Consider the following 25,341-nt stretch of genomic DNA (forward strand, 5'->3'; position numbering starts at 1 on the left):
ACTACCAGATATCCTAGTAGTTTTCTACAATTCTGTCATAAAAATATTTTTACAGTCAACATAATATCATGCTTTGCTTCATATTGCTTACATGTAGTTCTTACGTAAGTGCGAATAACCTTTAGTATTTGTTGGAGAAGTATCTGATCAATATAAAAGACAAATGTTTGTGCTGGAATATCAATTTACTAGCTGCTACACGTATAATTAGCTAAGTGTCTGATACTAACAGAATAACACTTAAATATTTCACACAGTCTGATGGGTAATAAAAAGACTAAGATTTCGCATAATTCTTCACTATTGAGGTCATTCTAAGAGTCCTCAAAGTACAATAGCGCGTCTATATCAAAATAACAACGAAATTCCGACCGGATATAATTATCTGAATATTCACATCTAGATGATTGTTTCTCCTCTAATAGTTACCTCTTAATTTAAAGTGATTTTGGATTCTCAATATTAAGTATTATATACTAGACAATCATAAACCAACGATTATCACTATTAATAGGAGTCTTTTGTTAGATATATATTATTAAATTTCCTATAGAAGCAAAAATTAGATCGAAATTTTAGCATTAAGCGTAGTTGTAAATATGTATTAGTTATTGTTCACAGCTGTATTTTTATGTATACATATACACTACGAACTAACATTATTGGATTTTTGTTTTACAATAGTATTTGGAGAGCTCCGTTCCTAACATAAATGAAGTATTAATTATACTTAAAGAAAGGGAAATGTATCCACTAAGCGATGAAGTATCAAATTAAAAACATAAAGAACTAACTGACATTTGACTGACCCAAAGAAGGTACTCTTTGTTTATAATTGATTACTATAGTGGAGTAACATAATTTAAGCGTAATGTTTCAATTCCAAAATAGTAACATATGTTCTAAAAGTAGTTTAACTTCTCCTCAATGAAGCAATTTTGTCTCAACTCATGACTGAAATGTACAGTGTACAGTTCATTTCTTTCATAATCTACAATTTGAAACAAGCCAACTTGAGATGATTTGTTCAAATTCCGCAAATTTCTATACTAACTAGTGTTCCAACTCCAGTTTTCTAGTCCTGATATTATTTGCCATAAACTCAACAGAATCTATTACGTGGTTTCAGGTAGATTTTAGCAAATTATTATAATGTATACTAAAGTGTTAGTTTTGTGAAAGCATAAGCTTGCATAATGCAAGCTTTGTTATGAAACATTAGTTACAATCTCAGTTTCTTGAAACTAAAATTAATAGCTAGGAATGATGGGAAGAACAAGTAATACATAAATAAACACAGACTTACAATTGTGTATGAAAGTCAATTTGTCTGTTTACCGTTCTGTGATAGTCTAGACTAGTCTAAGAAAGACTTACGAGGACGGCAAGTGATGATGGTGGAAGAATATTTGGAATCACAGTGGGGAGTGAACATTCCTATCGCGAGAAAAGTCAATGGTACTATTTTGTGCACTACAAAAATACATGGCCCATGAAGCAAAAGTAGGGGCAACACACCGTGTCACACAAAACAAAGTCCAGTTGTTTGCGTGAATAATAAATCAATCAGATTATTATATTCATACGTAATAGGAGATTACTTTCTGGCGCAAGCTTCCAACTAAACCCGGAGAGTCAGAAAATTTTGTATGACCCCGAGACACCTAACTGACTTTCAAAGTCAGTAAATAATGATTTACAAATAACAATAGATCATATATTGTAAATATTCTTCATATATTAACGGATGTTGCTCGATGGACGATTTGGTAGATAATTTTGTAATGTCATTTCTTTCTCCGTTCTGGTACGGTGCAGGCAATCCCGAAATAAGTGTTACGGTTGACATTAAAACATCGGACCTCCGAGTGCTGGTACTTTGCCAATGTAAAACAGGCCAACAAGGAAGGAAAAAGAAACACAGCAATTGAATAAAGCACACCAGGAATAAATACGCAATGCATTCCATAAGATAACAATGGAAATAAAATATACCTAATGAATATTGAGCCTCTTTTATTATCACTACACTTTATATCACACAAACTGTTGTTATCACATCGGTTACAATTAACACAGTTATGTCATTACCACTATAATTCATTCACACATTAATGTAAGCCTCTAAATCTATTCACATTAACATCTAAGTTACCTAATAACATTCGTGTGTTATATATGCCTTATCCATGAATGCAAATAAATAACATTAATTCAATATAGGTCATAATTTATTTTTTAATGGCAGTGTTTCATCATATGCATATATTAATGCATATTAATTAAATATTTATACTAAATTCGTTGCGTAACAGCAGAAAGTTGATCACTTAATTACAGGAAGTAAATTGATTAAGTCGACATGGCAAATATACCAATGTATTAAACAAGTACACTATCTTATATGCACAGACATCCGATTTACTGCTTGTGATGAACTAAACATAATTTATTTTTCCTGATGAGAAAGATGCTATCTACATTGTATAAAATAAAACAGACCAGTTACAGAATCTTCATGGATTCCAGACTATTAGATCAATTGCAACTTTTGCAGTTTCTTTCCTCTTCAACATCAACTAATTACACAATTATTTATATTGTAATCAATAATTGCAAAAACAGCAGAAAATCCTAATTTATCAAAGGAAAAAGAAAAGAACTGGCTATAATTTCATGACGCCAGTACACTGGTGGAGCAGATTAATTATTACCCAACGTTAACTATACAACAAAATAACAGAAATAAATGCATAAATGGAATATTAAGAATAACTAATAAACTTTTATTGTTAGTAAAGATAAAAAATAAGGACGTTTGAAAAGAAAGACAATTATGTACTATAATGGAGACCAGATGGGTCCATTACAAATCCAATTGGAGGTGATTGCCGTACACTGCTTCTACTATAAAGCAGGTTTCTTTACGGAATTCACAATAAAAACTTTGGTCACACAGTATGGAAAGTCACTGCATACTGGTGATCAATGCGTTGAAAATCTGTGTCCCATTCTGTAAATGGATAATAAATACTTGTAAGTTACTGCTTCTCCTATGTATTTCTAGACTTGCCTGTTCGTAATTATGGAAATCAAGAAAGAATATACAATCCTTCATACAAAATGTTCAAGAGTCAATGAAACAATTAAATTTTCAAGCGTCAATGAAATGTTCATGAGTTAACATAGAATGTAATATAGCAGACGGTGTATATTTTTGTCACTGAACTGAAAAGGGAAACACTAATAAAATAGCAATACTAAGTGTTCTATATTTTAATGAATAGTTTCAGATTACTCAAAACAATGAAAAAATTACTAAAGTTTTTATAAAATTACAAAATTGTTCGTACAAATGTTTTACTAAAGGTTTCACGCATCACTCATAAAAATATATTTTAATTAGCTTCCTTAGATATTTTACTTACCATCAACGAGATTATTAGATACCTATCAAAATACTTATGTATAAGGAAAAAACAGAATCACTGTAGTTGTCATCTGAGTAACGTCTAGGGAAAAGTTTTGTCTGATCTTAAATTGCCCTTCTTATAAGCATTTCTTCGCCCCTTTCTTACTAGCACCTGCTATGTTGTCACAATAGTAAATTAAATTCTTGACACCGAGGAAGAAAGATATTTTAAAAGTCTTACGCGAACGTATGTTCTATATCATACTCTCTCCTTTTCGCTGAGAGTAGGTTCGGCAACTGCGCATGACACGTTTCATTATGACGCATTTTGTTCTTTCCATACTGAGCTATAATTCGCTGATAAAATGTAGTGTTACCAACGGCACACAAAAGCAGCAAAAATATACCTTTCAGAAGCAGGAGTATTCTGCAAAGTTTTCTTTCTAGAAAAATTATTGTTTAAAAAAATATTAGCATACGGCAATAGAGATTAGTGGTGTTGAAGTGCCTCTTCCTAAATGCGCGCGTTTTTCGAACTGTGGTGAAAAGCTTGGCTCGTTTTTTTTTTAAAGTGTTGAATATTTTGTAGATAGCCTATTCTTAGTTTTTAAATTTTACGCTTGTAAAACCGTTTATTTGCACAATGTGTCCAGTGTTGTCTAAATTGAAAAGAAAGACTTTACATAGGCAAGCAAGAGAAATTGTGAGTATTGTTCATTCATTTCTGAAGATGGAAACTAGTGCACTGTTAATATTCCACGGCAGCAGCAATCGGGGTCAGGAACGAACAATTCGAGCAAATGTGAAGGAAAGAGAAGGTCTTCAGTCGTCAGAAGGGCCCTCCGCATCATTCTGCGCTCATGGAAATTGAAGACCAAAACCAGCACCTAAATCCTCAGTGGACAATTTCGATGAATATGTCATCCGTAGGTGTGTGTATGACTATTCTATGTTGAAATCAAATGCTAACACTTAACAAATTGCGCACGACATTACAAGAATAATTAAAGTTTGCAGGTAGTAAAGAGGGTTTGAGACGTTTACTGCATAAGCTGGGTTTTAAGTGGAGGAAGACACCAAATAATAGATCCATTTTAACGAAAAACTAGAGATTCGTGCTCAAAGAACGCAGTTATTGAGACAAATAAGGCACTTTAGACGGGAAGGACGACCAATCACATAGGTAGGTTAAACATATTTGCATAGTTCCCACACATCAGAATATGGTTGGTCAGACGATTCTGGCAAATGTTTTCGGGTGCCCATGTCCAAGGGACGACGGCTTGTGATAGTTCGCGCCGGAGGTAAGGATAGATTTGTTCTTAACGTTTTACTAATGTTTAAATCTAATTCGAAATCAGGGAACTACCACGATGACATGAACAGTGATAATTTTATGAAATGTCTTATGGAAAAATTAATTAATAATCTTTCACCCAGATCTGTTGTTGTTTTAGACAATGTCTCTTATTAGAACGCACAATTAAATCCTGCCCCACTCAAGATTCTTTAAAAAAAGGTATGCAGATATGGCTTCAAGAAAATGGGTTACCTTTCACGCCTGACATGACACGACCTAAGCTGTAGGAATTAATCAAATTACATAAACCTAAACGTGTAACGTACAAAGTTGACTCCTTGCTAAATGAATACGGGCATTGTGTATTAAGGTTTCCACCATATCACTTTTGAATTAAATCCAATAGAAAAAATGTGGGCACTAAGGAAGAACTTGGTGGCATATCATTACACAACCTTTAATTTGGATGCGGTCATACAGCTCACACAATAAACATTTGAGTGTTACAAGCGAAGAATGGGGCTCAAGGTGTCATCTTATGGAAGAGATCGAGAATGAGTTCATGGAGCGCGAGAGTCTGATAGTTGAATATGAAGATAATGCTGCATCGACACCTTTCGTAATTTACGTGGACCCTGAATCAACTGACACAGCCTCGGGGATTGAGGAGGACTTCTCAGGAGACCCTGAATCAACTGATACTGCCTCGGAGATTGGGGAGGACTTCTCAGAAATAGAAGAATTAGACTAATTAATGCGTGAAGTGTGCCATCAGTCTTAGTCTTAATATGTTTCGAGCCATTGTAATAAGGTAAACGTTCTCTTTATTAATAGGCTGTACATGTTATTCATTTGCGTTAGTGTAATTACTTGTACAATGCTTGAAAGTTATTCTTTTGGATATTTAGATCCACTTTGCTGTGCAACGATCGCTGCAGAAACAAGTGTGTTGGACTCTACGAGTTCCTTAAAAATGTTTTTATTTATTTATTTATTGAACAAATTCCCAGATATAGCATAACTTTGCGATTTTACACGGGGGAAATAACGAAAGAAAGAAAAGAAGGCAACACTAAGAACAACAACATAAAACAGTGTCAAAAAGAGTGTAAAAGTAATATTATTCCGTCAAAACTCGGCTAGTTGCTCTTTCAAGCGCCGGGTAGCTCGAAAAAATATCCACATGAGTTGTTACTTGATTATAACAGTTTGGCTCCGGCAAGATCCGGGAAGGGACACTTATGGATAGTTCCCGAAGTAATATTTCCGATGGTAAGTTTCCATTAAGTATTTTATGAAGATATTTCAGGTCAGAGATAGTTGTGGGTACTTTCGGAGTCTGTATATTAAGGTGTCGGAAGAGTTCCTTCTCAGATAATATTCGGAGTGCAGGAACACGAAAACGGACTATAGCAATAAAGAAATTGAGAATAGAATTAAGTCTGTAGAGATGTGTAGGTGCTGAGAGGGCCCATATTTAAGAGCAGTATTCAATATTGAGAGCTATTAAGATCTTATAAAAAGTTGCTAATGACGAAACAGTGCAAAGTATAGTGAATCGATAAAGAAGTCCCACATGCGCATTGAATCCTTAAGTGTTGAGGAGATGTGGTCAGAGAATCTAAGTTTTGAATCAAAGATGAGACGAAAATCATTATGGCCAACATAATGTGTGATTTGGGAATAATTGAAATGGAATGTAGGGTAAACAGGAGACTTTTCCAAAGTAATAGTAATGCTGTCACATTTCTTACTGTTCAGTTTCAAGTACCACATTCCACACCAGCCTATAATGTAATTTATGTCTTTCTGTAGTGCAATTGTGTCATGAAGACACGATGTTTCACTGTGCAACTTACAATCGTCAGCAAAATGCAGAATACCACTAGGTTGAGCTTCTAATTGCGTATAGAGATCATCCATGTACATGATAAATAGCACGGTCCCAAGTACACTCCCCTGAGGCACGCCTGAGAGCACGGGTTGGGAGTTAGAAGTCGCCGTGAAAGATCAACTCTGTGTTTACGGTCCATCAGGTAATTGGAGATTAAAGATAGAAATTTTCCGTGTACAATAAGTCTATTGGAGACCTTATGAACAAGATGAATGTGACTGACAGAATTTACCGTAAACAATTGGCAGTAGTTGCTAATTGAATTATTTTTGAAGTTACATATTCACAAGTAAACGTTTTTATTTTAGGATTTCTAAACGTCAGTACATCATTACACTGTTCACAAGATTTTATTATTTTAACTTATAAGTTACCGGATCCGTTCCATTAAATTCGTCAGTTATTTTATTGCTTCTTTAAAAGAGATATCAAATTTTCCTTTGTGAATGTGTTTGGTATTACGTATGTTTTCATCTTAAAACTTTAAGCAATAAAATATTTATAACAGCCAAAAGAAGGGATTTATTTCAATGTTATCATTGATCATATACTGATCATATACCATATATTCAGTTATGTACAATATAATAGCAAGTTATGTTTACCTGAATGTATTCTGTTGAAATTAGTAATGTTTATTTATAACGCAGTGTGAACTAAATCATTATTCTAATCAAACTATGAATCATTCTATTTGATCCCTTCTGAATTAAAAATATACCGGCACTAAACACTTACTTTTAACAACACGCTGATTTGTACAAGAAAGAAAGGAAAATAGAAGCATATTAATCTTATGGAATTTACGTATGATGAATGTGGTTAATAGAAACAAAAGCAAAGCTTTGGTTGTTTCTGAAATCGCGTTATGGTTTAGGTTTCTTCTAAACATTATTCACTCATAACGTGACAATTAATGTGGTTTAATTATCGTTATTATAATAGCTAATGATATGTTAGCCATATCCGTTAATTGCCTCACTAATACAGTGGTAAATGGGTATGATTCTTCTAAATTATCTCTTAACCTAATGCAGGAGTTCAAGGTTAAAGTTACCTATGAGTAGACACAGTGATATAACAGTAATTCACCTCTGCCTTCTCATTTTTATTGTGTAAGATATCAACCATACACAGGTGGGTGTGACCCTTACAGAGCTTTTCTAAACCCGATAGAAATATCGACATGTATGAGTCACCCACAGCAATGACATACTACGTAGGATTTGTACAAAATAATGGTCACATTAAGCTATGATGCCTGAGCAAATCACAAAGCGCATTCATAGACCCTTTTCTTATAAATTAGACATTTACATAACCTCTCTTATAAGCATTTCGCAAATCTAATATTAACAACTGTGATTATTATATGCAAGAGAGCATAAAGAAAATGAAGACAATTCCGGGCTTATGATAACCAGCGGTTACAAGGATCTGAAAGATTTGCATTGCCTGACGCTAATTATGCATATGAAAAACCATGAAATATCCAACTTACATGATCTGGTCGATAAAAGTTGGTAACGACGACAATATCTCCGCGTTACTACAGTGGACAATTGCAAATTGTACCACCTGCCCGATAATTTCCGACTTGGGAGTTCGAGATTGGTCGAGACTTCAACCGTAAGTGTGCGATTCAAAAACTCCGAAAATTTAACTGGTGACTGACTGAACCCCTGGTTTAGAAACCACGAAACAGGGAAAATAACGAATATTTGCCTCATTCGTTATTTTTCTTTTTTACGTCCTTCAAAGCCAGTTCATTCTAGACTATGAAATAATAGTTTTTGTGACGTATGCGGGAAAACATTGCTTTCACATTTCCACAAAACAGAATGTTTATGTTATATAATCGTTTAGGTTTTCTGGTGTCCTTCTTCAAGTCTGTAACTATACCAATTATATATATGATTGCAGCGAGGTTGATGGTATGGAGTAGCATACATGATCAACTAGTATGAATGAAGACGCTTTAAATGTCGTAATTCACCATTTAGGGGATCCAAAGTTGTCGGTACGTCCTCAAAATTCCAGGGGGATCAATTTGGTCGGTACGCCCTCAAAATTCCAGGGGGGACCCGTGTGGCTCGGTTGAGATATATGTTGTCGAACACAGTTATCTTGCGAACATTAAGCAAACCCGTTTTGTAAATAGTTGTTATGTTGGAAAACCCAGAATCAGTGGTCGAAGTGAGACGGTATGTGGTGGTAGGCCATACCACCTCTGGTTTTTCAGTAATGAGGCCACACCGTCTCTGATTTTTCTGTGATCGAGACAATATTTAAATAACAGGTATGTTGAGTCAAAATCATAATAAAACATACCGCCTCTGCTTTTTTTTCACTTCGAACACTGCCCAGAATTGAATTACAGTAAATGTGATATGATTTGGTATTAGTGTAATGAAGGTGTTGGAGCCACTGAGCATGTGTCTAAGTGTTAGCACAGTTAATATGAATGCAATGAATCATGATAGAATTAAATGATATTACGTATGAAAGGTAGAAATAATGCAGGCATTAACATGAAGAATGCACCATATATATGTACGTATACCCAGAGGTCTCTTAAAAGGGAAAGTTGGGGGTAGCATACATTAGTCTACTAACCGTGTAGGATTACTCGTAGAAATGATAGCTGCACAGGCTACATATACACTGATACATGTCTGCATTTGGTATAGGAACCTAAATATGTAGATAACACTCAATAGGGAGCTGGTTCATCATATGCTGGCTAAATAAAGCCATTGCACATGCAGTAGAGAACCAATATGGCTTCCACGCGTATGCTTGTATAACGCTAAACGTAGGTCAAACAGTTATTATGTGTGAGTGCAGTTATGTGCATGCGATGAAAGGAAGGAGTAATCTGCCCTGTTTCTGCTTACGAATAACCTACGTGGGAGGAGAGTGGAGGGGCGTCTACCAATGAAGGAATTGAATATTACTGAGTATAATCAACGCCATGAAATATTTCGGGGAGTTCGCAGAGCGCAATATTTCCCGTCAATTGAAATACAAGGTAGTACTGACGCTACTCAATGGACATTGCCGTGTTGTTTGGCTAATGCATGTGCGTATAACATGAGACACACAGAGGCGTGAGCCAGAAGAGGGGGGCTTGATCCCGTGGGCATAGAGCATACAACATGTACTAGTTGCCTGAAGGAGCATACGTATGTGTATAACTCTCGTGATCCACTGGGAAACATTTATTTACACTTGTTGCAATCATAGATTCCTTTGAAAATAATTATGTCATACGGCACTAGATAGGTGAGGTATGCGTGATCTCGGGATACCGGCCGGATCGAAAGACTCCGAAAAATGAACTGACGACTGACTGACCCATGGTTTAGAAACTAGGAGTTTTTATATTTGCTTCGTTCGTTATTTTTCTTTCTTATGTCCTTCGAAACCAATGCATTCTAGATTATGAAATAATAGTTTTTGCGAAGTATGCGGGAAAATACTGCTTTCACATTTCGACAAAACAGAATGTTTTTAAATATAATTGTTTGGATTTTATGGTGTCCTTCTTCAAGTATGTAACAATACCAATAATAACTTTTTTTGTTCCTTGGTTTTTCCAAGGTGACATTATCATCCACTAAAATAATATTGAAGTTTGATCTTCGAAATTATAAAAATTTCGATCAACTCGAAGTTCTTTACGTTTCCGTAATACATACTTGTGTGAGGGTGAGAAAACTATTGACACATAGTGAAAAAAAATCGGCGATGAGGGAATCATTGAAGTAGAAACCAACTTGGTGTGTCTCGCTAAAATAAATTAAAATGTGTGACTCAAAGCATTCTTATGTTAGATATTTCAGCTATTACTTGATGCAAGTGTGAAAGATGATTTCCAGATGGTACATTTCCGTTCATGCTACAAAACGCAGTGTCATTATATATTCTGAGTGTGTGATGTGCGAATATACTAGTTGATATTCAAAATAAAAGTTACCAGCAGAATTAAGTGATACTAACGTAAGACAAATCTTTTCTAATTTTAGTTCTTGAATGGTTTCAGTATTTCATACATGTATGAAGACAATATCATACAGGATATTACTTGAAGTATAACCATTGTTATATGCAACGGAACGTAAGAATTTGGTTTAATACTTCAAACAGTTTATTTGAAATAGCTATGTATGCATGTAAATTGTTAATATTGAGAAAACAGTGCTTACTTATAAAGTTTCAGTTTCATATAGATCAGAAACAATTCTAATCTTCAGGAAATTGTGCAAAATTCAGTTTACTTTACTACATCAATTATGCAAAACTAGTATTGTTTGTGCAAGTTAAAAAGTGTTACATGAGGTGTTATTCCCAGATTGGGCTACACCAAAGTAGATAGAAATACGAATAAGAAGCATCGCATCTGATTAAATTTGCAGCAAACTCTAAATGGTTATACAAAAAGTGCATAACCCCTTCAAACTTTAGAATATCTTAAAAGAGCTGGTGCTATTAGATATTTTCCTTTCAATTGGCTTGACTTACAGAGATATATATTTACATCATGTTAACCAGGTAAAGAGTTGCTCTGAACTGAATATTTTGAGTTTATTTCCTTTTTTGTGAAGATTACAGTTCAGGTTGTCCTTAAATATTAAATGCAGACATTGTAGATCTCGATTTTGATTCAATGTTCAGAAAACATATCTTCAAAATTTCCAAAGTACATATTACAATTAGTTCATTTTTACGCTCATTAAGGTTAATTAAAGTTAATGATAATTAATTCATTATAATTGACACATTGTTTAATTAAAATATCTTATCAGATTTAATTTATTTATTTGGTTTATTTCAGAGGATTTTTATGAATATTAGACAATACTAGAAGGGAATAATGTTATATTTACGAAACTACGTTCAAGAAACATCATTCCATGGTGTTAGTTATTTACTTTCAAGTGGGGAGACAGCATATCGAAGAATATTGTGGATTTCTTCGCTCATAATACTATCATGTTTTGCCATCTGGGTTGTTATGGACAGTTGGAATAGGTTCCAGGAAAATCCTACACTCACATACAGCAAAGTACAGCACTACGAAAACAAACGAAATCTTCGTTCGCTAGCTGTATACATGTGTCCACAAGATGTTTCAGATGATACGAACTTTAGGGAGTTTTTCAGAAGGTAAGGAATACACACATAAATTTTACGAATTACAGATTCTGACAACCGCACGAAGTATGAACTTTTACAAGTAAAAGTCTTGAGTAGGAAATTGAAGAGTGTAAACGAATGGACACACAGTGCACTAATCAATCATGTAAAAAAAAATTTAAAAGTTCAGAGAGCGTTATGTTGAACCAACTTTCGCAAAAATCTTCGAAATGTAACACAACATAAAACATGTACAAATTGATTACGACTAATATATTCTCGACTGTAAAGTGAAGGACATAATTTTCGTTGCGTTGAAGATGACTGTTACGAACTGAGGAGTATTGCGTAAGACCATCGTCCATAGAAGCTTGATGTAATTTAAACACTAAGACGGTATATTTTCTTATCGTCAATGTAGTTTTGCCGTCTAAATGAATTTATTATTATTATTATTATTATTATTATTATTATTATTATTATTATTATTATTATTATTATTATTATTATTATTATTATATACTTTGTCTTTCATATAGTATAAGAGATAGTCCAAATAATCGCAGATTCAATTCTATATAAAGATTTGTATATGTTGAACAGCCTGACTTACTTATATTACACAACAAAAGAACTCCAGAGAAATCTTCTAAATAAATATGTTATAATGTGTCATACATTTTAATAGAAATACACTAAATCTTATTATAAAGTAAATAATTTATCTTGATACTTCTTTTTAACGTTTCAACTTATACGTTTTTACGTACCAATTTTTTACTTCGATTCACCAGTTTCTCTTGAGTTTATCATCATATTTTATACAAAAGTAACAATTAGGAGAAATTTATTCAATTGAATAATATTTAATGTTGCCCCTGTGAACATGAAGCTATAATTGCATTTACAATGTCTAAAAGATATTGAAGGTTAAAATCGTGTATTTATTGAGGGAATAGCTATTAAATTATAACAAATAAGTTGGAAATAACGTCAATCATGTATTTGTGTTCAAAATACCACTCAAAATGAAGCCTGAATCTGCCAGTTAATATTCTCCGACTTGAATAAAAAAGTGAATATGAAACTATTAATACTTTTTGACCAGAGTGTGAATTTCTGTATTAAAAATAAATATTTCGTAACAGTTTCCATAATGTAACGTTATCTTCCTCAGACGTTAATATGTATGTTCATATACATATTAAGGTCTGAGGAAGATAACGTTATGTTATGGAAACTGTTACGAAAAAAGAAATTAATAAAGAAATGCATACTCTGGTCAGAAAAATATTAAGAATTTAAATAATAATTCCAGAGTGAATATGAAGTTACAAAAAAGTCTTAGTAAAAAGAAAATTCTGTTTTTATTTCTTCTATCAAAACTATGATATCACTCCCTCTAGCCGTTATAGCGTTACAAGGTGTCTTTGTCGTATAATGAGTTTTATAATGTGGCAAAAAGATGAAGTCGTTTGGGCTATAACTTTATTTTATTATTTTGAATCTACTTTTTCTCATTAGTTTATTTGGTACATTGAGAAATTATAAATTATTTTAGTGGTGATAAGAGTTATAAAATAACTCAGAAATCTTAAGATCAAGGCTAACGTAATATATATAAATAGGTAAGTTGATATCGAGATAGAGATTGTAATAAATATAATTATATTATTAATAATTATTATTATTATCATATCTTTTAGAAAGTTTGAAAATAAACCCAGGGAAGAAAGGAAGAAATATTTCCAAAGTTTGAAGCGTATCGCAAACCTTAATGGAATGTCAACCTGGATTGCTCTTGATAGAATTTTAGTAAAACTTGTATATGTAGAGCACTCTAAGCTCCCCAGATTGATCTAATTTGCATGAAGCAAATCTATATCTACTTGCATTTATATGAGAGGTAAGTTTGGGGATACTCCACCACTGGTTGCATTGATTGAGGGCCAACCAGAGCCCTATTAAAATGATAACAACGATGTCTACTTAAACATGTGTATTTTAACAGAACTAGTAATCATTTATGTGTAAAGTGTTGTTTGTGTAATGAAGACTTAAGAAAGTGTAATTTAATGTGTAATTCATGTATAACGAATTGGATTAGCACAGCATTTGATTGTGACACATACCTGTTGTTGATGATTTGTCGAACCAAGCACTGAATGATCGTATACCAGTAACAGCAGTCGGTTGTATGTCAACGTTGAACTTTTTAGACTGTTCTCTTAGTATTTGAAGTTAATAATGTTTTAACTTCACGAATTGTAGAACTTTAAATGCTACTTCTCTAATATTGATCCTCTGACAGTGATCCTCTGATAATGATACCATTGAATAAAATAAAAGGTTTTTATACAACTCAAAAACTGCTGATGTTCCAGTAATACGGTTTCAGCACTCGGGCCGATTGTCATCCACGTGCGTCCCAGATCTAAAAAGATCTTATTCAACCAAATTCTCACAACCTCAATTCAATCATGATGACACGAAACAATGTCACTTTCTTGATGTCCTCATTGTCCGAAGAAAAGTGTGGATGTTAACAAATTTATTACATAACATTACAAGCTCTTGTTGATAGACTAGAATTCATACAATTTGAAGTATACACATACTGTATTCTTTGCACATATCTCTTTTAGAGATAAACAAGAGTAAATTAGGTCTCCTGAAACTCAAGACCATACTACAATTAAACTAAATAAATTAAATCAATAATTGATAATTATCTATGGTCTTGACACCCCCGCCGACAAGACTCCAGCTTGCCGTTGCAAGTGGACGCCAAGAGATATATATGAAACATCAAAATCTTTAAGATATATGTAAAACAGTATTAATAAATATAAAATTGAAAATAATTGACTAAATACAATATTGCGTAAGATAAAACCCATAACCTCAAAATTAATGCAAAATTTATCAAAAGTGTATGAATATTGATATTTTACTGTATAAAATTTATAATGAAAATTAAATCATTACTTGATTTCTAAAAGAATACTATTGTTACTATATTTACATAAATTTTGCAGTACTGCTAAGTATCTGCGTGCAAAAGGTTGGAAACCAATAACCAATACATAACATTTAGTATATATATATATATATATATATATATATATATATATATATATATATATATATATATTGAAAATAAACAGTTTATTAAATGTATTGAAACATCTTTTCCATCCATGGTTCTCTCATTTGATTTAAAACCAAGTCTTTTAAAGAATAAGCTTGAGCCATCTGTTGATTTTTCCTCGTATTATGTTCGTTGAACAATAACTCACACATATCACACTTGTTGCTGTTAATTCTTGCTCTTAAAAGAAAGAAAGACATGCAGTTTATGCAAGAGAGACAAAGATGTGTATATATCTCAGTTACTCTTCTCCTTGCTGATGAAAAAGAAAAGAAGTGCAATGAAGAGCAAGAAATCCGACAAAGTTTCTGATAACACAGGTGTGGTTTGTACTTTGTACCGATGTGGTCTGACTGAGTTACTGCTGACTAAGGGATCCCATGCTATAACTCCACCAGAGTAGAAAGCTCATTTATTTTTCACTACGTTTAGACACCAATGAATCACAGTGGGAAATAAAATTTCCCTTTTCCCTCTTCTTCTATTTTTAACGTAACTAGGTACACTACACAGAAACAAAATATAGTACATATTATTCTGCACTATAATGAATGTAATGAGCTATACAGGGTGGCTGAAAACACTAGTTTATTTTCGCTCATTGTCCCCCTGTAATAACATTAACTCTTATCATATTTAGCAACACTAGTTCACATCCGGTCACTCTGGATGATGAAATACTTCGGAAGCGTCACTTCGTCATGGGGTTTCTTCCGTTATAGACTCCATGCTACTCGAAAGTCTAAATTTTTAGCGTTTTTTGTAGAATAACTGGACTATATTAATCGTATATTGCACGGGATTATCGCACTTCCGTGTTGTAACTGGAGAAGTTCCTTTTGAATAACGTTATTGTAAAATTTTACATATTTCGGGGTGTTTCTGGAAACACACTTCTCTACTAAGTCCAGTTCGGGCGTGGAAATCAGCTCGGGAACGGTGTTCTGGCTCGACTTCTTTGCTTGTGCTGTGCTCATAGTGCTTTCTTCGTGTGTCACTTCTGTGCTTTTTGTGGAATCCGTATTTTCAGAATTAAATGTGTATAAGAAATGGAGAGTGTCTAATTTTGCTTGAGTAAGAGGGGAGGGGGGTGGTGGAAACGAATTTGAAATATTGTTCTGTTCGTTCAAGATGGCTGTATTGTGCGTTAGTGACTTCTCATTGTGCATAGTTGTGTGCGTGTCTGAAAGTTCCCCCTTATTTGTGTTCATGAATGAAGTATATCCCTTTTCAGTGTCGCAGTGTTCATTCTCACTGTGAAAAAGATTCTTGAATGAAATAATGTCATCATCATTCTTATGTGTTGTAGTGCTTATGCTATTTCGCTCTTTGCTTTGTGGTGAGTCCACTATAAAAATATGTGGAATAGACGTCTCACAAGAAATTACCTTCTCCGCTTTTCTAGTTGCTTTCCTATGCAGAAATATTCCTATCGCTACTAACATAATGCCTAGGAGGGAGGTTACTGCGATTGCTGCCAAGAAAATAATTACTAATTTTTCCATTTTTCTTTTCTGTAATAAAGACAAAATATGTTTTCGTCAGGCTTGTTATATCCCTAAATATTATATATATATTACTAAATTCTAAATATTTAATGCTCTAAAATAATATTTATTTACATATTCATGTACTTAAATCTGGCTTTTATTAGCTACTGAATCTCGCGTCTCACGAGATCATGCATTGAGCTAATTTACATGTAGGTTCTGTTTTGATATTATATACTGAATCAACCTCAAAATTGATTTATTAGAATAATATCTATTTTGATTTCAGACTTTAACGTAGTTACTTTTGATAGGCTAATACCTCATCTATTGTCTACGTAATATTTTCTTCTTTTTTTTGTTTTTTTTTTCAATTCATATTTCATATTTATAATAGTCAATACTTATCATTAGATACTAATACAATATAACAGTAAAATCAATAGTAATTGCCATTATTAGTACAAAATAGGGTATCTTAAACATCTAATACATATATATATATAAATTCTTGTTTTCTATCACCTATAAAATTACATTCATAAATATCATACATCATTCATATTACATTCATAATTAATAAGGCCTATACTAATAAATAATAAATCATCAATCGATTGATAGGTGATACTAATTATCAATAATTATTGATTGATTGATTAATTGATTGATTGATTGATTAGGTATTTATTGATTACTTATTGATTTATTGATTACTTATTGTTTTTTTTTTTTTACAATTCATTATCAAATAACACATTCTTACTTTAATACTCTATTACTTATTTTAGCTTGACGAAAAACATATTTGTACTCTATTCATTGTTGCTTATTAATATATAACTTAACCTAACCTATATCTACTTCTTTTCCTTTCCCGTTTTCCGCGGCTCGCGATTTCTTTCAGTTTTATATAGCCGTTCGGTAACGTACCATGCATGTTTTATTGTTTCCAATTTTTTATTTTATAATTGTTAATTTAATGTTTGTTTTCCTTATTTGTTACATTTACAGAACACTTCTATATTTCCAAATTTTCAACTTTTATTTATTTATTTTATTTTTCTCTACTCATTTCAAAATTTCATAATTAAAATATTTCAATTTAAACTGAATTTCCCACTTAGTGCTAAAACATTATGTAGATTCAATGCAAGCAAAATACACTTGTACTCATTAGTAAAATAGGTTTCGCCTATGCAGTTTAAGTTAAATTTCAAATAACCTTAGCACTCTATTAAAATATTATTCAAGCTTTATTTATACTTATCATTAATTATTTGAAATCTATGTTCAAAATTTTGGATATATGTTTCCCTTTTTTTTTTACGGTTTATTATGCTTTATTTCATATTTTGAAATGAGTTTAGATACTTTAACGTAAATAAAAATTGATAATATAATAATAATGGATAACACTCCTAAAAGTCCAATAATTGCATACATCATATAGTCATTTTTTAGTTGAAGATTTGGAATTACGGAATTTAATTTTAATTTTAACAATTTTTCAGCCAAGACATCTAGTTCTTGCGTATTAGCTGTAACATTTAAGTGTTCATCTGACCAGTTCCCTACTAAATTTATCATTTTGTTTGAGACTTGTAAAATTTTCTTCGTCGGAATTACAATGTCTCCAAAAATGAGATTATCAAATTTTTCATATAAAATGAAATATGATCTATTACTTCCAAATTGAATTTTTTCCGAATGTACTTCTTGTTGCTCGCCTAATTTTGTCATATAGCCTGGGTCTAACGCTGAATATAACACTCCAGCATGAGTGTAAGAATATGATATATTTGACTGAAATTTTTCTGATTTTAATTGACAGTGTTCTACCGAATTTTTGAATATTAAATTATTCAAACATTTGGATTCCGTATTTAAATTTACATTGTTACAAAAATACAAAAAACTTTTAAAAGTACATTCATCTTTTTCTAGGCTATAGAATTTTCCTCCAGTAAAATATACCATTTCCGGTAATTTATAATAATATCGTCGATTGTCAATGAGGAATCCCATTGATGTTACCTCATACATTTTTGATATGCTAGTTTCATAGACAACTGGTGTGCGTAATAATAGATCAACATTATTTTCATTATAATAAAATTTTAACAAATGAACACTCGATATTCTATAAAATAATCCGATATCCTGAGAATATACTGTATGTTTTAATACATCATGAGAATTTATGAAATCCAAAACTTCTTGATTACTCAAAATATGATATGTTAATTCGTTAGATAAAATATTTTTCAAAATTTCGGAAACACGTTGTTTCGCCATATGCAAAAATAAATTTGTTAAAATTTTCCGATGAGCTTGGTGCATATAACAGTAAAGTTCTTGTAATTTGGACCGAAAATCATCCAATATGTGCTTGACCTTAACAATTACGCCATGAACTATACTAATTTGACCATTTACAGATTGTTTTAATCTTCTGACCTCATTTGTTAATACGTTTTCGTGTTCGGTTAATTTATTTATTGACGCTGACATTTGTTGTCCATGCACTAAGTTATAAGCTGATAGTCCAATGGAAGAAAATCCTAGAATCCATGAAAAAATAGATCTCCTTGTCCTATTGTTATTCATGCATTGTGCTATACCATCCTTGTATAAAAATGCACATGGGATGGAATTTAAAATATTTGTGCGAAATTCTAATTCTTGTTTTCGAAATTCTTCGGAAATATCTGGCACTTCCGAACAAACTTCATGAATTGGAACTGATTCATGAAAGTTTAGGTGTAATTTAACGGTGGTATATACCTCATTCACCGTATGTACTGCGAACGAATCTTCGGAAACTGCAATCCCTAATTTCTCCAAAGTGTATTGCTGATGTTCTGCTGCTGATATCGTTACAACTGCGATGCCGACTAATATTAGTATTCCAACCATGATGTGACTTGTTTTTTTCCTCTTTTCACAATCTGTAATTTATGTAAAATTTACCTCTTACTTATTTATTAATTATTTTGCCGTGTTTATGATTATTTCAGACATTTACAATTAGCTACAATATTAAATATTATTTTACTTTACTTATTTATTTCTCTTTATTTTCCTTATAAGCATATGACACTGTATGAGACGAGACCATTTCCTGTCCGTCAATGCGTTAGCCTTTGGTTCTTTGGGATATTATGTGAACACTAAGTTCACTACCCAACTAGGTCGGGCTGACTCGACCTAGGTCAGTGTTCATACTTATAAGCAAAATAAAGTTCATGTTTTTTTTTCTTAGTCACTTAGCGTTTCTTCTTCTAATTCCTCCTCAATATATGGCTTTAATCTACGAATTTCGACAGAATCATATCTCACCTGTCCTTTATTATTATAATATTTTACTTTATAGGAATTATTATTTAACTTTTCAATTATTTCCGCTCTAATATTATATTTTTCTGCGAAACATGCTGGTGTCCCTGGTGTTGGCATCTGACGCACTAGAACCTTTTGGCCAATTTCAAAAGTTGGTTGATCAAATTTCTTTTCCATATATTTCTTTTGAGATTTGAACCGTTTTTGCAAGTTCTTATATGCTAAATTTCTAGCTTCTTTTAATGCGGCAATACGTAACTCGTTATCTTCGTGTTCGCATGGAATGTCTAAAGAATTTTCAAGAGGGGTTCTAGCCTCTTTACCGAATAACAAATAATATGGACTATATTTCATTCCGTCATGTATTTGTGTATTTAAAGTAAATACAATACTCGGTAATACAATATCCCATGAATTCAGTTTCTTATCACAGTAGTGTCTCATTACTGTTTGTAGAGTTAAGTTCATTCTTTCCGCTTGTCCAATTTTGTAATGGGCCCCTGTGTTAGCGAAGTTTAGATGAATTCCAAACCGCTCGGCCATTTCTTCCATTAGTTTCCCCCGATGTGAGGACAACCGATCTAGCAGAATCTGTTTAGGGATGCCATACTTTAATATTAGTTCTTCATATATGGTTTGACATATCGTTTCTGCAGACACATTTGGAATGGATTTCGCTATTAAATATCTAGTAGCTTGGTCTACTATAACTAAGATATATTTATGCCTATGAGTGCTTGATATCGGGAATGGTCCAGCCTCATCTATCACTACGCTATCCCACGGTTGGTACTGTGGGTACGTCTGTGGATGTAACGGAATACGTCCTGCCTTCCTCTTGTTCACTTGACAACTTATACAGGATGCGCATTTATCGTGAAAGAATTTCTTCATATTAGGAAAATAAATTTTCCTAACTGCTCGTGCATAACACTTGCTATAGGAAAAATGTCCTCCTCCGTATTGTTCTACATGTAATTGTCTAAATACGTATTCACGCAACGAAAATGGAATACACAGTAGATATTTCTTTGCATTTGCAAACCTATGTATCCTATACAGTCTTCCTTCTCGTATTTCATATACTCGAGCTTGTTTTTCAAGTTCCGGTGTACATTCATCTGGATGCTCTATTGCATTAATCAACGGTCCGAATATTTTGTCTTTTCTCTGTAATTCGGCTACATCTATGTTCTCTTCAAACGTTAAAAATGTATCGAGTGTATCTAAATCGAAATCATTTTTATCGGGAGTTATTGTTGTGTTTCTGCTCAATACGTCAGACGGATTCTTACTTCCCTCACAATGAACCGGGATGTACCTGTATTCTTCGAGTTCTAAGGACCAACGTAAAAGTTTTGGTGATAGTTTAGGGCATGTTTTTAAATACGTAAGGGCACGACAATCCGTGTACAATTCAAATTCATTCGCATATAAATAAAAATTGAATGCTTTGCATGCTGCTAAGATACTAAGTAATTCCTGTTCCACAATATGTCTCGATTGTTCATTTGGCCTTAATAGCCTACTATAGTATCCTAATGGTGTCCAGTCACCATTTTCTTGTTGCTGTAGCAACACTGCGCCTACGGATTTTGAACATGCATCCGTGCATAACCGTAAAGGTCTTCCCTGGACATATGGACATAATAATGGAGCAGATAATAGAGCAGCTTTTAATTCTTCAAATGCTTTTTGGTGGTTTTCATTCCACACGAACTTTTGTCCCTTTTTCAAAAGATTCTGTAAGTCTGCGGTTAGATTCGCATAATCCTTACAAAATCTTCTTACGTAATTTGTCAGTCCTAGGAATGATTTTAATTCCTTTGGTGATTTTGGTGGTTTAAACACCTTAATTGCCTTCATTATTTTCTCGCTTATCTCGTATCCACTCTCGCTTACAAGATGGCCTAACGCTAAAACCTTTTCCTTCATAAACTGACATTTCTCTACTGACAGTTTCATCCCAAATTTTCTTAATCTTTTGAAGACATTCTCTAAAACTTCTAACATTTTCCCCTGGTCATTCGAAAATAGGAAAATATCATCCATATAATAGGATACAGACTCTACCGATATGTTTGCCAACGCCATAGCCATTATTCTAGAGTATACCGCCGGTGCGCTCAAGTAACCTTGAATTAGTCTAGTGAATCTATAACTTCCTAGACCAGGAATATTGAATCCGGTGCAATCACGTGATTCTTCTGTGATTGGCACTTGAAAATAAGCAGATTTTATATCCAACACAGAGTACCATTTATGACCTCCCATACATGATAAAATCGAATGTATAGGCGGTAAAGACACCGTGAAAAATTCTGCGTGTTTATTTAATTGTCTCGCGTCTAATACACTTCTGAGACTCCCGTCTGGCTTCTTAATGAATAGCATAGGGCTGTTATAAGGGCTCGCAGCCTCTTCTATAATATCCTGTTTTAGAAGAACATTTATGTGTTCTCTAACTTTGTCCTTTAATGCTACTGGTACTGGATATTGCGCGCGCCTAAACGGAACTTTTGTCTTTAACTCTATGTGATGGCTGTAGTTTTTAATTTTCCCTATACTCTCTTTTCTCCATGCAAATACATCTGAATATGCTCGACATAAAGTTTCCAATTTTTGTCTTATCCTATCTTCTGTTTTTTCACCTATGTTTAACTTTGTTTTATCAAACTCTTTTCTAGATTGTAACACTTCGTCAATCTCTTGCTGTGTCAAACCCTGATCTATCAACTCCTGATCTTCAACATAATCCTCTGCTTTTCCGATCTCTGTATTGCGAGTTAACCATACCCGTTTCTGAGTAGGATTTACTATTTCCAACAACGTTTGATTTGGTGCTAATAGTGCCCTAGGAATAAAAATATTTTTCCTCTGTTCCGTTTCTCTATTAGGTTCCAATAAATATTCTTGATTTGTCCACGAATTTACCAATTTTAATGGAACAATTACTCTACTTCTGGGAGCTAAAAATGTTTTCCTTGCTACGACAAATTTCGGAACCATGCATACTCTTAGAATATGCGATATTCTTTCAGAAACATTTAGTGGATTATTATTATTCCTATTTTTGTTTGGAGGTCGACCAAATCTTTGCAAAATAATCTGTCTCTTGCCATAATGAATTTGACAATTGTGCGGGTGTAAAAAGTCATTACCAATTAAAATTTGATTAGGGAAATCCTTAATAACTCTAAATCTATGGTGAAAATTGTTACCATTTATTGTAAATTGAACAATTGCTACTTTATCAATTGTCAATGAATTTTGCGTGATGCCTCTAATTTGAGTTTTCTCCGGAATGACTATTGCGTTTGTCGGTAATAATTTATCACTTATTATTGACAATTGTGATCCCGTATCAATTGTTGATCTTATTCTTCGGTTTGCTATGTAAACTGGTAAAAATACCATTTCATTGTCACAATCTATTGAGGCTACTATTTCTCTAATTTTCCTAATTCTATTACCTGTAAATGTGCCTCGTTCATTTACAGTTTGTTTCAGTTTAAAGACTGAGTAGTTGGATTATAATATGTTACTCCATTTAGTTGTTGGGGAACCATTGTTGGTACCGCAGACTGAGACTGTGGAGATTGTTGAGATACCATTGGTATCTGTTGATAATATTGCGGCGGAAAATTAGGCTGAAATTGCGGATTATATTGATAGTTATTCGGGAAATTATTTTGGAAGCCTCTTCCGCGCCAATTTCTCCTGAAATTTCTCTGTCCTCTTCCGTTACCGGATCTGTAATTGTTTCCACGACCTCTATTATTTCCATTATTATATTTGCCATTATACGACTGATTGTTGTCATAGTTTCTATTGTTTCCCCGAAATTTCTGATTTCTAAAATTTCTTCCTCTAAATCCTTTTCCTCGATCTGACCTATGTTCTCTATTTTGGCCTTGATCCTGACTACCGTTTGACTCCTGACCTTGATCCTTATTATGATTGAACTGTGATGCATTCGTTAATGCTACTTGTAAATCCTCGATTTTCTTTTCTAATTTTGAAATTTGCGCAACACTAACTGGCTCTTTCTTAATTTCTTTGTCTTCTTTCTTTCTGATTAATAGCTTATCTATTTCTATATCACTATCGTCACTTTCTACTTGTTCTTTCATTTTCTTTAATAAATCTTTCACCGTTACTTTTCTATCTCTATTATCTCTCTTCTGTCTCCTTTCTATTTTACACTTATTTTTCTCTACTTTTTGTAATTCCTCTAAGAATTCTTCTAATGATACAAAAGTTTTTGTTCCTACTTTTTCCATAAAATATGGCAAAAGTCCTGCTGCTATTAATCCTATTTTCTTTGTATCGTTCATTTTCTCGTCTATTCTATCTGCTAATGTAAGGATATCATATGCGAAATTTATCACAGGTTCATCCTCTCTCTGTAACCTGTCTCTAATCCTGTCTTCTAAATCTAGGTTAAAATTTGAATTTGTAAACTCTTCTATCAAATCCTTTTGTAGATCTTTATAGGAAATGTCAGCTACATTTTTCCTTTTCAAAAATAGCTTTACCCATTGTCTACCTACACCTTTGAAAACTGTGGTTAGCAGTGTTTTCCTTTTGTCTTCATCGTACCCTGCTATTTCGCAAGCGTCATCGAACTCATCAAAGAACGCAACTATGTCTTGATCCTTTATTAAGTCAAACTTTGGTAATCTACTCATATCCGTAAATATTGCTCCTCTTCTATCTGATGTCGCCATATCTTTATTTTCTAATTTAGGTTCTTCCTGTTCCTTATTTATTTCTACTTGTTTTTCTTCTTTTATATCTGGATTTATTTCTTCAAATTCACGTGGGAAATCAAACTTTTTTACCGATACCGGACTACCTGGAAAATTTGAAACTGGACCCGGTCTAAAACTTGGTTTTCCTATTATCTGATCTACTACACAGTCCTCGTTTAACTTCTTGCGTCCCCGCGGTGGTGTTAATAAACGTACTAACTTATCAACTCCTACGTCTACACCTTCTAATGCTTTCTGTGCTCTAGTTATAATTCGTCTTTCCGTCATTAAACTATACTTATTCTATAATATGTATACACACCTTATATAATTCTAAACCCTTCGTATAAGCTTGTACACAAACACCTTTTGAATTAATCATGTAATAAGGTAAATATACTTTTATAACACAACCTTTTCTTAATAATTCATAAGGAATTCTTATGTTTACTTCTAACTTATTAACTACACACATAATAATTATTGTTACCAAATGGAAAAATTAGTTATTATTATTATTATTATTTAACTTCATCGCTGTTTTAAACATTTCGCGAGGGTGGGCGGGAGGGTTTAGCAACTATCAAGCAAGAATGCGGGATGTAAACAACCATGCCTTGGTGGTTATACTAAACTAGAATCGAACTCCTTCATCTCCATCCTGCCAAGTTGGTAATATAATCTTTTGATAAACTAGTTTCACCGGGAATCGAACCCTAAGCATACTCCACCATGTCAACCTGGATTGCTCTTGATAGAATTTTAGTAAAACTTGTATATGTAGAGCACTCTAAGCTCCCCAGATTGATCTAATTTGCATGAAGCAAATCTATATCTACTTGCATTTATATGAGAGGTA

Source organism: Thermobia domestica, chromosome 14 (assembly GCF_964235325.1).
Source record: "Thermobia domestica chromosome 14, izTheDome1.hap1.1, whole genome shotgun sequence".
Lineage (NCBI taxonomy): Eukaryota > Metazoa > Arthropoda > Insecta > Zygentoma > Lepismatidae > Thermobia > Thermobia domestica.